The sequence below is a fragment of the Ambystoma mexicanum genome, chromosome 1p, assembly GCF_040938575.1.
Source record: "Ambystoma mexicanum isolate Mex_15411 chromosome 1p, UKY_AmexF1_1, whole genome shotgun sequence".
NCBI classification, from domain to species: Eukaryota; Metazoa; Chordata; class Amphibia; order Caudata; family Ambystomatidae; genus Ambystoma; species Ambystoma mexicanum.
In genome coordinates, this window is record NC_090921.1 from 62,125,457 (window position 1) to 62,142,090 (window position 16,634).

Sequence of the window (16,634 nt, forward strand, 5' to 3'; positions counted from 1 at the left end):
CCTACTGCACAGTATTCCAAGACCTTGTCTTGAGCTATCCTTAATCAACTTCAGTTTCTTAAATATCATACATTTCCCACCCCCTGTTACCCTGATCATAGCACACTCACGTGTTTCAGTGGATCTTTGAGGGTTGTGGGCTTCCGGGGTACCCTCACTGGCCAGCTCCTCCTGTTGCTTCCAGTGGGCGGTGGGAGCCCAGGCAGAGTTTCACTCCAAAGTCGGCCCTGCTGTGCTTCCTGTTGAGTTGTGCACAAAAGAAAATCTTCACCCCTGACCGATCTGCAGCTCAAAAAGGGGTGTGGTAGGGCACTACTAAAAATCCACAAGCTGGAACCGTCCTCTGGTGCCAAATGATGTTTGAGGTCAAAAGCCAAAAAGCCCTCTAACTGGTATTTGTCAAAAAAGAGACAACACAGAGTGTGGTATGCTGAATCTTTTGCAATATACTGGGGAAAAATCAAGATTAAAGCCAAGGTGCCTCATTACGAGTGTGCCGGTCCGGTAACAACGGTGCTGGTAATCCTACCAGCACCGTTGTTACCGGACTGGCACACTACGAGTTTGCCTGCCGGTGTTGCTGTGCCCGGCAGGTCTGCCATGCTGAGCACAGAGACCAGAGTAAGCAGACCGCAACAGAGGCACCGGCACCGTTATTTACGGTGCCGGTGCCTCTGTGTTCCCCATTCCCATTGCAGAGGTACAGTCAGACATCCTCACACAAAGTTCTGCCCCTATTTTGCCTATATGCTGGTAACCAGAGATGACGACATTTGCAGTTCCAGTTAATGTACCTGTACCACAGAAAACCTTTGAGGCAAGATATCTGCTGAGAAAACCTTATTTAAATACACAAAGACATAGCCTCTTCCTGGATGAAGTACCAGAGGAAATGGGTATTTGAACATGGAAAGAAGCATATGACGTCATATGAAAGGAAGGGCTAACATATTTGGAAGACAAATGAAGAGAAGACGTAAAGTATTCTCTGAAGAATGGAAAATGGACAGTATAGATGAGTATCATTTTGGGCTCAATGTGAAGACTCTCATGCTACAGTAATGTTGAAGAAAATGCAAATCAGTTTACACATGTACAGTCGCAGGAAACGCAAGTAGGGAATAAAACAATTTATAAAGGATTGCTATGTAGTAAATTAAATGCGTCAATATACCAAATGTATACTTGACAAGATTGCCTATTTACTTAATCCAAAAATATTTGGAATTTCACAAACTGCTAAGAGCACGTCAGTCAGGCTTCCGCCCCCAACACAGAACTGAGACTGCTCTTATCGACCTGGAGTCACAGGTGGATGAGTTAAGAGACAAAGGTAAAACAGCCCTTTTACTACTTCTCGACCTCTCGGCTGCATTCGACATTGCGGACCACAAGGTCCTATGTAGACACCTTGACTCAGCTGCCCATTTTTCTAAAGAGGCCATAATATGGATTGAATCCTCCTTTAGTGACAGGACTATGAGGGTCTTCTCCCCATTAGCTGCAGCAGAACCCATTCCCATCACTTGCGGGGTGCCCCAGGGCTCTTGTGTCTCCTCTACCTTAAATAACATTTTCACTAAGCCCATTTTCGATGATCTGGGCCTTCTGGGTATAACCTACACCAATTATGCAGATGATACTCAGATTCTCCTCCCACTTTCCTGGGATTACGTTAAGGATTTAGCCTTGGTGAATAAGGTGTACCTCATCATCCAGGCATGGGGGGTCATTATGAGTTGGGCGGTAAGGGATACCGGGCACCGGTAAGGAGACCAGTGCCGGTAATCCCTTACCTCCCAATTCCGAGGTACCCTAGTGGGAACCGTAAAGGGCGTGTGGTCTGACCACACGTCCTTTATGGGTCCCAGTAACGGACCAGGGTGCTAATAATGGGCCTGCTATTCACGGGCCCGTTATTAGCACCTTCCCCATTGCCATTGAGCCCTTTGGGGGCTCAAATGGGAATGGGGAATGGTTGGTTTAATGGGGATTTACCGGGTCCACACAGGTCAGAATGTCCCGGTAAGTCCCCATTCAACCAGACCGGTGCCAGACCCGGTATTGGAGGCAGCCATGGCGCAAACAGTGCCATGGCTACCTCCAATCTCGAATGAGGGCCATGGATGGCTACACACAATCTATGCCTGAATGATGACAAAACGGAGATCATCATCCTGGGGACCCCTTCCAATCTTAAGAAACTAAGCCAGGAATACCTATCTTTCATAATCGATGGTAACCTCATCAAGGTGTCCAAAGAGGTCAAGACCCTCGGCTTCTACCTTGATTCCTCCCTCTCCTTCACCAAACAGGTGATTTCCATGGCCTCTGCCACAGCTTACACATGTAAGCTCATCCGAACTGGCAAGCTCTTCCTATCTGATGATAACTGCATTATCTTGGCTAGAGGGCTCATCCTATCCAGGCTCGATTATTGCAACGCCCTATACATCGGTGCCAACAAATCAATAATCCAGAAGATACAAATCCTTCAAAACAATGCCTTAAGAGCTGCACTTGGCGTACCCAAAAGTTTGCACATCTCTGTGCTAAAACGACAATACAACGGGCTCTCTACCTTCAACAAAATTCAACTTAAAACTGCATCCTTGACGCACAATGCTCTGAACAATGCTGCCCCCAGCTACCTTACAGACAGAATCCATAGGAGAACATCCACCAGACCCATGAGACTAACTAATACCAACTGCCTCAGATACCCAGATTTAGGCTTTCCAAGGTGGGTGTATGTAGCTTCTCCGTTAAAGCGGGCCAACTCTGGAACTCCTTGCCACACACTTTCAGAGAGAAACAACCTTATCGGAATTTCAGACTCAATTACATCAACCTGCTCAAATCTAACAATATCTAATGTCTATGACCTGAGTCCCATCTTGCACCTATGTACATTTCTCTCCATTGTTGTATTATATTTGTATTTTTGTACCGTTGTACTATACCTGTATTCCTTGCCTTGACACTGTGTTCTACTTTGTATCACATTAACTAAGCCTTGCATATCCTTGTATCTGCTGCACCCTTATACCCTTGGGTCTGGTGCGCATTATAAATAAACAAACAAACAAACACATACATTGGAATGTATATGAACTAGATATTCCACAGCTTACTTTACCAACAAGCTTCTAAAAACCTCGGAACAATAGAAGGCTTTTTGAATGTGTGGCACAGTAGGAAATTACTGGTGGCAATGCAAGTTTCAGTGAAGACTGGGTTGGCCGAAACCCAGGCAGATAGACCACTGTGAAACTGATGCCTGTCAAAAAGGCTACAACAAATCTGGGAAAGGAGCTTGCTTCTGTCTGAAACAATATGAAAACACCCCAAAGGCATTTAGAGTTCAACATTTAAAGGGATTAAATGCTGCAATTCTCTTGAAAAGTGTGGTCTCAAAGACATGGGCGAGATCGAAATAATTGGGTCAAGATGTACTGGAGCAGAAGCACAGAGAGAAGCTGTACTCCCTTTATTTCCCAGATGACGTCAACTGCTACAAGGCCGAGTTCAAAAGCTAATTGTTTGATAAGATTGAAGGAATGATGACAGATAGTGGGTTAATTGGAGGGGAGGCACGAACACGCTGAGCTTCCATGCACCTAGAGGGTAGGCTGAGTGCTGCTAGCGTGTGGAATATTCTAGAAGTGTACAAGTGTGGCAAACCAATCATAGTATCGCGTATAATGAGAAGCCTGCATAGTTTGATTAACCAGTAGGACATTGTGTATTTTGTGACGTCGGAGATGACTTGCACAAGGGGTGGTCATAAGTTGTCCACCTGACTTTAGATATTGAATCACGTCTGCATCTCTCATAGAAAATATACTTAGTTGTTTCTTTTTAACCACTCATAACTCTCCATAGGTTTTTGAAGTTTGCCGCGTAGGATGACGTCACGTATGATGAATGTTGATTATAACAGTTATGTTTTCCTGAAAATGCTTTGAGATCGAGCTGTGCGACATTGGACAATGCCCGTTGTACTCCCTGTTTTAGATAATTGATATTAAAACAGAAAGCTTTTGCCAAACTTCCAGAGTCGATTATATTATTGATGTTGAGTGATCTCTGCATCCCCATCCAGCTCTGAGTACTGCTGCCTCGTCTTAAAGTACTCTGGGTATCTGACTTCAATTGGTAGCAGAGGTGATGGTTTGCGGCCCATTGTGAGTGAGTAAACTTTGGGGTTTCGGTAATATCGGATGTCCCCTTGCCATTTAGCTGAAAGAAAGTGAAGCTCCCTGTAGATAGCGGTTAGATTAAAGTACAAACCCTTGCAAGTTTAATGGTAGGACTGGTCCCTCGCCTTTCTCTGCGGAAACCCCTCCCGACCTCTACAGTAAGCTGACCGGACCGAAGGCTGAAGAGGCTGATTGAGGGGAAGGTGATCCCGAGGCTCGGAAGTCGAAAAAGCAAATGGTGAGTAGACTTGGAAAGGTGGCAAACTGCATGCATGGGGAAAACTAACATGGGAAATAGTAACAGAGGGTTGGTTGAATAGTCTGAATAGTGATAAGAGATATTGAGTAAAAGATGATATGGGCAATGATCATACCATAAAAACCCAGAGAAAACCTACGTTCAGGAACATCTAGCAGAACATTTCTTAAAATCTCAAAGAGATCTATAGGATCCAGACAGACAGGTCTGTCTAAGGAAGATATGTTAAACCTCCCATCAGGGGTATTAATTAGGGGTAGAATCAGGGGTAGAACCAGAAAAGCCGTAAGGAGCATCGGCTGAGAGAGATACATGTTGGCCGGCCAAGTATGTTTGTATGTTATACGTATGTAAGTCAAAAGGAAAGTGAAGTGTCGAAGAGCGACAAAAAGGATCTTTATTGTGGTTAAAAAGAGAAGGCGAAGTGTTTGTTTTTCTGTTAAAAGTATTGACTGAATGGAAGAGTTGAAGTGAAACAAAATATAGAGGTTTTGAGCTGCGGCAATTGGTGCACGCTCGTATTGAAGTGATTGGTTGTGGAAAGGGTGGTTTGAGTAAAGCACAGTAAGTATTGTCAGGCGAGTGAGCCTTGTCACAATGGAGGATATTACTCCTCTTGCCCAGTTTAACCTTGGGTGCTGGAAAATGGATTTATGAATTAGAGAAAATTACAGGAGGTAATACACTAGCTATAAAGGCCTCCTTGCAGCCATCCTTGGAGAGAGAGCAGATGACATTTGGGCAGAGCAGGATACGCAGGAGTTACTGCGCAGAACACAGCACATGATGGTGTGCCATTTAATAATTGTAGAGCAGCAGTTTGGAAACCGCTTAGAGTACAGTATCATGACACGTCGGATATGGGAGCTATAATGACAAAGAAAATGCAGGAAGGGGAAGATCCGCTTGCTTATATGCATGGAAAATTTCCAAGAGGAGTGGTCTTTGAAAACTTGTGATCCATGGGGAAAGTCAATACCAGTGTTTTATCATATTTTATGACAAGGGTTGCTGGAGAAAGTACAGAGGCAACTCAAGAAATTGGTTGGTATGAAAGCAAAGCCATGGGCAGAAATACAGCTGACCATTGTGCATCATTGCCAATTGTTGCAAGAGAAGAACAAGAAGATGGAGGATACTAGAAAGATAGAAGAAGCTAAATTAGTGCAGAAGAAACTGTCTAAATATGCCGTTGAAGGGGCAATGTTAACCAGTGGAGATGGGACAGGATTGCAACCGATTGTGGGTACGACACAGGTGAATAACCACCCGCAGTCAGAACAAGGAGGACATGGATTCATGTAGAGAGGTAGAGGAAGTTTCAGAGGACGAGGAAGCTTTCAGAGTAACCGAGGATATTTCCAGAATAATTCAATAATAATCTAAGTGTGCGAGATGGGCAAATTAGAAGATTCCTCCTATATGTGGACACAGGGCACATAACGTGAACATGTGGGAACCAAGGGTATGTACAGAGTGGGCAATTCCCAAGATGGGCGGCAATTTATCCTCCAGCATGTAGCCCACATGGAAGAGACGGATCTTTCCAAGATCAGACAATGTATCAGACACAAGTGCCATGAGCAGAACAGGCTTTGCAACCACAGCAAGCACCATTGAGCTTGCTGCAAGGACAATCTCAACACACACCCATGCAGATACAACAAAGCACAACAAGACAATTGTTCACGCCAAGGATAGGGGGTGTCACTATCGAGAGCGGAAATCCTTTCACTGGTACAGGGATAAGTATGTATCCACAATATGACAGCTCACTGGGAGACTTGATGATGTGTTCAGTACTGTCGGTAACGCCTAATCCCAATGAGGAACATAGGGTTGATGTCATGATAGGAGTCAAACATTTCCCATGTTTAGCAGACACTGGAGCAACTCGCTCGTGTATACGAGAAGAAACATTTTTATTATCCGGAAATGCCATGAATGCTCAAGGTTTCACAGGAGCTACAAGTAAAGTTCCTTTTACTGAAAAACTGCCGCAATTCTCAATAGGAGAATGTGATATGTCTGTTCCATTATTGTATTCAAAACAGACACCATTTAATATATTAGGTCGTGATTTAATGATGAAATTGAACATGACTATTTCTTTTAGTAATGAAGGCATAGTGTGCTCGACACCAGGCATGCATTATTTAAATGTAAGTGAGTTAATTATGGCATTCGTTGGGCAGATACCCTTGTGAGGGAAGCCATTAGAACCTGAAGTTTTTCATTATGGAGTGCACATCTTGTTGACATGGTTACCTGGACTAGTAGGCAAGGTAATGCGAGTACCTGATGAGTTTTTATTCAGATCGCAAATACCTATGAATGAGGAACAGTGGTTGATATTACAAGTAGCCATAGTGCGAGAATTGGCAATGCTTAAAGGATTTGACGAGGGAAGGCCATTTAGAACACTGATTGCTATTGAGGAGGGGTTCAGATTGACTGATTTCTCTGATGAGGATATGTTTAGGTGACCTGTCAGTGATGAACTGGTGTTTGAAATAAGTATAACATATCGGATTAGAACAAAAAGAAGAAAGATCCCACAGCGAATGGCGATTATGCACCAGAGTCCAGTATTTTTATGAAGATATGGAAAAGATACCCATTTCTTTGTGGCCAACAGGTCTTTATGACGTAGGACTGTTAAAGGAAGTTGGCGAGGTAAATATTAAACTGAAACCAGGAGCAATTTTACCTCGTGTGAGGCAATATCCTATGTCTAGAGAAGCAGATGAGGGGATTTTTAAGACTATGGGCCTCATTACGATTTAGGCGGTAGCCATGCCGCTATTGGCGGCATGGCTGCCGCCGAAATCAGGTCCAGGTCCCAGAATGGGGAATTACCGGGCCATTCTGAGTTCGGACGGCCCGTTAATTCCTCCCTCCAGGAACCCGGGCCCAGACCTTCCCCGTTCCCATTCAGCCCCCATAAGGCTGAATGGGAATGGGGGAGGGAGCAAACAGCGGGCCGATTACGAGCGGCCCGTTGTTTGCCCCCTCTTCCCCTCGCAGGACCCGGTAAGCACGCCTGGTTTGACCTGGCGTTACTTACTGAATCCCGCGAGGGGAGCTTGTAATGAGGCGGAACGGGTTTAACGGGTCCACCTCCTTTAGCGGGTCCCGTTAACCTGTTCCGCCTCCCTCATAATGAGGCTCCATATCTGCCATGATGGATCAGGGCATCTTAGTGACGTCAGAGTCACTGAGTAATATTGCAGTGTACCCTATCAAAAAAGTAAGGAAGGCTCATGGCATTTAATTAAGGATACATTGTAGAGGCAGAGTTCCCTCTAGTTCCTAATCCAGTGACAATTTTATGTAATATTCCAGTTGAAGCACAGTATTTCATGGTGATTGATTTGAAAAATGCATTTTTCTCAATCCCATTGCATAAAGTGTCTCAAGATTTGACATCATGTACATTTCGTCAGACTAAATTGAAAAGCACAAGGTTACCCCAAGGGTATTGTGAGTCTCCATCCAGAGTCCTGCAGATGGTCTTAAGCAATATAGACTTGTTGAGTGCTGTTGAGTGCTGTCTTGCAGTTCGTGGATGACATTCTGGTTTGTAGCACGTCTGAAGAAGAGTGAAGATGAGACTCGATTCAGCTAATGATTATTCTTGCAAGAAAAGGATATAAAGTGAATAAAGAAAAATTGCAATATTTCCAAAAGGAAGTCTTATATAGAGGTCAGTTGATTTCTCATGAAGGGAAGAAAGTTATACCAGAAAGGTCTGAGGCGATTATGAAAACGGTGAAACAGCTCACGATAAAGCAGATGCAGCAATTTTTGGGACTATGCAATTATGTTAGAGCATGGATATTTGATTATAGTTCATATACAAACCCATTGTTGCAAGCATTGAAAAAAGCACAGCGTTCAGGGAAAATTGAATGGACTGAGGAAATGGAGGAAGGCTTTGATGAACTAAAAAAGGCAATTTTTACATCTCCAGTTTTAGGGATTCCTAATTATGCAAAAGAATTCTTCTTATTTTCGGACACAAATGGAACAGTTATGACAGTAGTGCTTACACAGGGAACTACGTTAGGGTATACGCCCATGGCGTATTAAAGTGGATTTCTAGACTCGGTTGTGAGGGGTCAATTCCTGTGCGAACAGTCATTGATGCCGCCGCTTTCACCATTGAATATTCTGCCAGCATATTAATGGGGTGCTACATGATGTTATTCGTTGAGCATGCTTTGTTTGCAGTCTTAGAGAAACCCAAGGGAACCCTGACATCTCAAAGAGCTTCTGCATAGGAAGTGGTAATATCGAATCCGACGATTAAAATAGTCAGATGTAAAACAGTGAACCCAGCTATGTTTATTGCCGAACCATTGACAGAAGGTGAACAAGTGCATGATTGCTCGAACTATGAGGAGTTATATGATGATATCCCGAGAGTGAAAGAAAATGCTCTTGCTGCGGGAGAAATCATTTTTATTGACAGTTCTTCGAGAATTGAACAAACCGATGGACAGAGGTATATGGGTGCTGCTGTAGTAAAGCACAAGGCTAATGGGGAGTTTGAAGTAATAATAAGTGCAATACTACAATCTCATTTCTCAGCACAGGCTGCAGAATTGGTGGCGCTTATTGTCACGCTCGAGAAACATGTAGACCAGGAAGTGATGGTGTACAGTGACTCTGCTTATGTTACGATCACTGTGCATGCAGGATTGGCACGCTGGAAGAGGAGGGGCTAACTCCAAGTGGACACGCTGCCTTATTGGATAGGCTCATTAAAGCACTACAGCTCCATCAGCCATTGCGGTAGTTAAGTGTGCAGCACACACTAAAAGGACAGATTTTCAGGGTAATTCACAGTGTGCGCGTGCGAATGTCTGCGTCTGCCGCGTGTGCTAAAATCGATTTCTGCTAACAGCGTATTCATGGATTTTAGCCTCCAAAACCAGCCGTGGCGCAGAGTGGCGCAGCGACCCTGCAGCAGTGCCAGTTACGCCCCCAAGAACGCCCCTAGCGCAGGGAAAAGCCATCAAAATCCCCAATCCAGCGCAAAGGGCTGCACTAACCCTGGACTAGTTTACAGGGCTGCCAAACAGCAAACGCCAAGCGGGGAACGTGTATTACTGGGATCAGCGTGAAGTTTCACACGCGAAAGGGCCTGTGCGAGTGGGGTACGTGTATACATGGGGTTTGCGGGTAGTTTCACACGCTATTTCAGCAGGGTACGTATATTAAAGGGGTTTGCGGGAAGTTTCACATGTGAACGGGCCTGTGCGAGTGGGGTACGTGTATAACTGGGGTTCGCGGGTAGTTTCACACGCTATTTCAGCAGGGTACGTGTATTACGGGGGTTCGTGTGAAGTTTCACACGTGAATGGGCCTGTGCGAGTAGGGTACGTGTATAACTGGGGTTCGCAGGAAGTTTCACACGCGATTTCAGCAGGGTACGTGTATTACGGGGGGTCACGTGAAGTTTCACACGCGTAAGGGCCTGTGCGAGTGGGGTACGTGTATAAATGGGGTTCGCGGGAAGTTTCACACTCGATTTCAGCAGGGTACGTGTATTACGGGGGTTCGTGAGAAGTTTCACATGCGATTTCAGCAGGGTACGTGTATTTCTGGGGTTCGCGGGAAGTTTCACACACGATTTCAGCAGGGTACGTGTATTTCTGGGGTTCACGGGAAGTTTCACATGGATTTCAGCAGGGTACGTGTATTTCTGGGGTTCGCGGGAAGTTTCACACGCGTTTTCAGCAGGGTACATGTATTTCTGGGGTTCACGGGAAGTTTCACACGCGATTTTGCAGTCGGAGCGGCGTACGTGAATTTCAGGGGTGCGTGGTGAGTCCTACACGTGAATTGGCAGTGTGGGTCCTCCCAGGTGTTCCCTCTACACCCCCCATGGCACCTGCAGGCAGCCCACACCACAGGGGACTACATCCCACCCCTGGTCATGTCCCGCAGGCAGCCCTTCCACCATGGGCATGCCCCCAGCCAAGCCACATGTCAGCTTGCACTCCCACCCCCCAGCAGTCAGAGGCACCTGCCAGCAGGCCCCCACACATGTCCCCCTGCACCCCCAGCAGTCAGGGGCACCTGACAGCAGGCCCCCACTCAGGTCCCACACATGTCCCCGTGCACCCCCACCCCACAGCAGCCAGGGGCACCTGCCAGCAGTCCCCCACACATGTCCCCCTGCAGCCCCACCCCCCAGCAGTCAGGGGCACCTGCCAGCAGGCCCCAACTCATGTCCCCCTGCACCCCCACCCCACAGCAGTCAGGGGCACCTGCCAGCAGGTCCCCATACATGTCCCCCTGCACCCCCACCCCCCAGCAGTCAGGGGCACCTGCCAGCAGGCCCCCACTCATGTCCCACACATGTCCCCCTGCACCCCCACCCCCCAGCAGTCAGGGGCACCTGCCAGCAGGCCCCCACACATGTCCCCCTGCACCCCCACCCCCCAGAAGTCAGGGGCACCTGCCAGCAGGCCCTTACTCATGTCCCACACATGTCCCCCTGCACCCCCACCCCACAGCAGTCAGGGGCACCTGCCAGCAGGCCCCCACACATGTCCCCCTGTACCCCCACCCCCCAGCAGTCAGGGGTACCTGCCAGCAGGCCCCCACACATGTCCCCCTGCACTCCCACCCCACAGTAGTCAGGGGTACCTGCCAGCAGGCCCCCACACATGTCCCCCTGCACCTCCACCCACCAGCAGTCAGGGGCACCTGCCAGCAGGCCCCCACACATGTCCCCCTGCACCCCCACCCCCCAGCAGTCAGGGGCACCTGCCAGCAGGCCCCCACTCATGTCCCACACATGTCCCCCTGTACCCCCACCCCCCAGCAGTCAGGGGCACCTGCCAGCAGGCCCCCACTCATGTCCCACACATGTCCCCCTGCACCCCCACCCCCCAGCAGTCAGGGGCACCTGCCAGCAGGCCCCCACACATGCCCCCCTGCACCCCCACCCCCCAGCAGTCAGGGGCACCTGCCAGCAGGCCCCCACACATGTCCCCCCCGACAGGTCATCACACTCCAGACCCATGCCCCTCATGGCCACCCAAATCCCACCCCAGTCCAAACACCCCACATTGAATTTCCAAAGTCATGATAGAAAATACATAACCAGCATGGCCATGAATCAATGTCCCTCAGACCCACGCAATGGTGACACATGACTGTGAAAAGATCAACATTGTGAAATGCACAAAACAAATGAGATAAGACCACATCAGTAAAGTATATAGTAAATGTGTATTCAATAATTAACCAAATGAATAAAAAAAAAAAAACACACCATAATGGAAATAATGAAGAAAAAGCTGCATGTCCAAAATATTCCTAAAAAATGTGTGAAAGAAGAATCCAAATCAATCCAAAAGCAAATGGGTCCAAAGAGTCTGTTGTCCATCCAACCAAAACACATCCAATGATCCATGGTAAAAAAGAAACTTAAATGAAGTGAAATCCAGTGTAGAACTATATCCAAAGTACAAATCCAGGGTCCATGAGCCCAACCATTGAAAGGAAACCTACAAATGAACAACTATATATAAAAAGGTGGGGCATTGTCCAAGCGCCCCAAATGAAATGAAAACCAGAAGGAAACCTAACACTAATTAACTATATACAATGGCAGTGTGCTAGTCCGACGGCTCGCCTTCCTGATTTCCCGGGCCAGGCCATCATCGAACTCCTGCTTGATGTCCCGAAGGCGGTCCTCTTCTAAGGCCCTGAGGGTTTGCAGGGACGATGACATCCGGACCTCCAGATCCCTGCAAATTGCCTCGAGGCACTCGGCCCCCGAGCCCTTTGCATGGAGTTCTCCGCCCTGACCATCGTGAACCGTGCGTCTTCCGCCCGCTTCCGCTCCGCATCTATAGCATTGCCTAACTGCTGCCACACGGAAGACACTTCCCGTCCTGGGTCCTCCTGCCCTCCGGCCGATGCCTGCCCCTCCGATGTCGAAGGCCCCGAGCCATCATGGCTCCCACCTTGTTGCTCCTGCTGCTCTGCCTATGCCCGTGCCCTGGCTCCTGCTGCCTGCACATCCTCCTCCGGCTGGGGTGCAGTTGTTGAGGTGGCACCCCTGCTGGACGTCCGACTCCCGACTGTGGCAGGGATGTGTCCTCCACCAGCCTGGCCGCACGGTCAGAGGCAGCTCCACAGGGTCCCCAGGTGATACATGGGTGGGAAGATGGCATGGAGGACGACTGGGGCATAGGGGGTTCAGGTGAGGAGGGGATCGAAGCAAGGTTCAGCAAATAGAGGAATCTGGCCTGGGTGACCTGTCCCAGTAGGCTGACGTGGTCAACGAGCCATTCAAGATGACGTGCAGTCTCCCCATGAAAAGACTGCAGGTCACCTTGCATGTTCCGTTGACACAACGCCACCCCACCCAGGACAGGCTCAACCCGGTCCCGGATAGCCACGTCCGCAGGGAGAGGTAGGCCAGTTGTTATAAGCGGATCCCCTCCCTGAAAACGGGTCTGGACATAGGCATCCCTGCTGGTGCGGGATGATGCAGTCACAGGATCGGGGACATAATTACACACAGGCACCTCCGCGGCGGCCTGTGCTGCCTCCTGTCCCTGCCCCTGCAATGCACCACTGGCACCAGTGGAATACCCACCTCCAGACCCCGTCTCTGTACCTTGCGCAGCCTCCTCCTCCACCAAACCCCCCACTAACCTGGATGACTCCGTGCCATCTTCCTTCATCGGACCCTGTGGGGTCTCAGCTGCCCCTTCTGCTGCCGAGGAGTCCAACTCCGCCTCTTGGACCTACCCTCGGCAGCTGCGGCCTGGGACCCGGCACCGGACTCCTCACTCCCTGACAAGATCACAATCTGGGAGGGGAGCTGGGCCTTGCGTCTCCAGCTGGTGGTTTGACCCCCGCCACTGTGCTCCACAGCACCCTCTCCGCCCTCTTCATCAGTTGACGCTGCAGACAGGGAGAGATAGGATACAGGCATCAGGATACTGTACAATGCACTGATACACACATGCCAGTTGCACATGAGTGGCAGTGTCAAACTTCAGACATGGCATCACAATCCCCAACACACATTGCATGTCAACTCACACACCTGAGCAATTCCACAGCCATATGGCAACAGCCAGCACCATCCATACACATACAACAGCATGAGCAGACAAAGGTGAGCCAGACATCACATGAAACACAGGGAGTGCACTAGACATGCACACACACCACCACACTTACATGCATGTGTACGCCTCCACCAACTGTCGCAGTGATGAGATCGGCATCCATGTCACATCTGACAATCAGTCTTCTACATATCAGTGTCCCAAGCATCCATGTTGCATCACTGTTGCACCCTTGTGAAATACACACACATGCACATGTACACGGTGCAGATACATGCAGCTGGAACCGACATCCATGTGTGACACCACAACCATGCCAACTTACATACACAGTCATTCAAGCATGTGTGCTCACACATCTGCATTTGGCATGCAAGCTTACACACACATGCACCATCCATGTGTCTCACACATGAGAGGACTCGCATGTGTTAGCCTCACGGCTCTGTACATACACATCCATACATGGCCCTACAAAACCACATGTGCAACCTGCACACTACTGGCACACCACCACACGCACAGCTTACAATCAGTATGCATGTACACTTACCGATCGACTCCAGACGGCACCTGCAGGCAGCCCACACCACAGGGGACTACCCCCCACCCCTGTTCATGTCCCACAGGCAGCCCATCCACCATTGGCATGCCCCCCAGACAAGCCACATGTCACCTTGCACTACTGATCAACAGCGCATGACCCCCTTCACCCCCACCCCCAGCAGTGCAGGGCACCTGCCAGCAGGCCCCCACTCATGACCCCTTGCACCACCACCCCCCAGCAGTACAGGGCACCTGCCAGCAGGCTCCCACTCATGACCCCTGCACCCCCACCCCCCAGCAGTGCAGGGCACCTGCCAGCAGACCCCCACTCATGTCCCACTCATGACCCCCTGCAGCCCCACCCCCCATCATTGACAGGCACCTGCCAGCAGGCCCCGACACATGTCCCCCAGCCAACACGTCATCACAATCCAGATCCTTGGCTCTTATGGCCACACAAATCCCACCCCACAGCACCCCAGTCCAAACACCCAACCAAGCTTTACATCCACTCCAAATTGAAATCATCATTACATGATAGATCACAAATAAGCAGTATGCGCATGAGTACACGTCTGTCAGACCCACACAATGGCAACACATGACTGAGAAAACCCACATTGTGACATGCATGAAACCAATGAGAGAAGACCACACACTGAAGTAAGAAACAAAAATGTATTAAAGTCAAAATGAAGGGAATGAAATGAAAACACACAATAATACCAATAATAATCAAAATGCAGCATGTCCTAAAAAATGATAAATAAAAAAAATGAGAATTCAAATTAATCCAAATGAAAATGTGTCCAAAGTCACCGTCCAACAAAGCAAATCCAAAGGGAAAGAAAAGCCTAATATCCATTGCTCCATGGTGAAGAAAAATAAAGATGAAGGAGAAAAATCCACTGTAAAACTAAATACAAATAGCAAATCCAGGGTCCATGAGCCCAACGACATAAATGAAACCCACAATGAAACCTACCTAATTACTAACTATATACAAAAATGTGGGGCATAGTCCATGTGCCCCAAATGAAAGAAAAAAGAAATGAAACTTAACACTAATGAACTATATACAATGGCGGCGGGCAAGTCCAACGGCTCACTTGTTAATGTCATGGGCCAGGGCATCATCGAGCTCCTGTTCAATGTCTTGGAGGCGGGCCTGTTCTCTAGCCCCGAGGTCTTGCAGGGATAACGCCATGTCCACCTCCAACTCCCTGCGAATTCCCTCGAGGCACTCAGCCCGCCTCAGCGCCCTGTTCATGGAGTTCTCCACCCTGACCATTGTAAGCCGTGCCACCTCCGCCCGCCGCCTCTCTGAACCTATCTGCTGGCCCAACCGCTGCCACACGGAAGACACTCCCATTCCAGGGTCCTCCTGCCCTCCGGCCGATGCCTGCCCCTCTGATGTAGATGGCCCCGAGCCATGATGCCTCCCACGTTGAGCCTGCCGCTGCCTCCGAAGCAACTGCCTCTGCCAGCACGACGGCATCCAGGCTGATGGAATCCACCAACGCCATCGTGCACGTGCCCTGCTCGATGATGCCGGCACATCCTCCATCTGCTGGGGTCTAGTTGCTGTGGTGTCCACCGCTGCTGGACCTCCGACTCCCGACTGTGGCAGTGATGGGATCCCCACCGAGCTGGTTGCGTTGGTCATGGCAGGTCCACAGGGGGCCCTGGTGACATCTGGCCCGGAAGACGGCATGGAGAACGACTGGTGCATAGTCTCCACAGAGGAGGAGAGGGCCGCCAGAGTAGCCGACACATGTACAAAACCCCCGACCATGGACACTCCCAACTGGGCCACGTTGGCACGCTGCTCTTCGTGATGACGTGCGTGCTCCCCCCGGGAAGCACGCACGTCATCACGAATGTCATGCGTGCACAACGCGACACCAATCAGGACCTTCTCCATACGGCCATGGGTCCCCTCGTCCGCAGGTAGAGGAGTGTCAGATGACATGGACATCCCCCCTACCTGCGGATGGGCCTGGGATGGGGCATCCCTGCTGGTGCATGGTGGTGCAGTCATAGGGTCCGGGACAGCGACATGCACAGGCCCCTCTGCGGTGACCTGTGCTGCCTCCTGCCCCTGGACTGCACCACTTGCACCAGTGGTACCACCCTCACCAGGCCCCATGTGCGGCTCAGTAGCGGCCTCCTCCTCCTCTGTGGAAACCACCAACCTGGATGGCTCTACACCGTCTTCCGCCGTTGCAAGCCCCTGTGGGGACTCACCCACCCCTTCCGCTGCAGCCACAGTGGCAGACGCAGCACCAGTCCCCTCACTCCCGGATGATGATAAATTCTGGGAGGATGACTGGGCCTTGCCTTCCATCATGTCCTTCCACAACACATGGGTCAGTGCAGGCAAAACACATGCAGTAACAGGCATGGCGCATGCTATGAACATTAGCATACATGTCCAAGGGACTCTTGAAACATACAATGCTGGTTTGAAACTCACATGCATCATGGGTCATGCCTATCACATGCACACACTTCACCGTA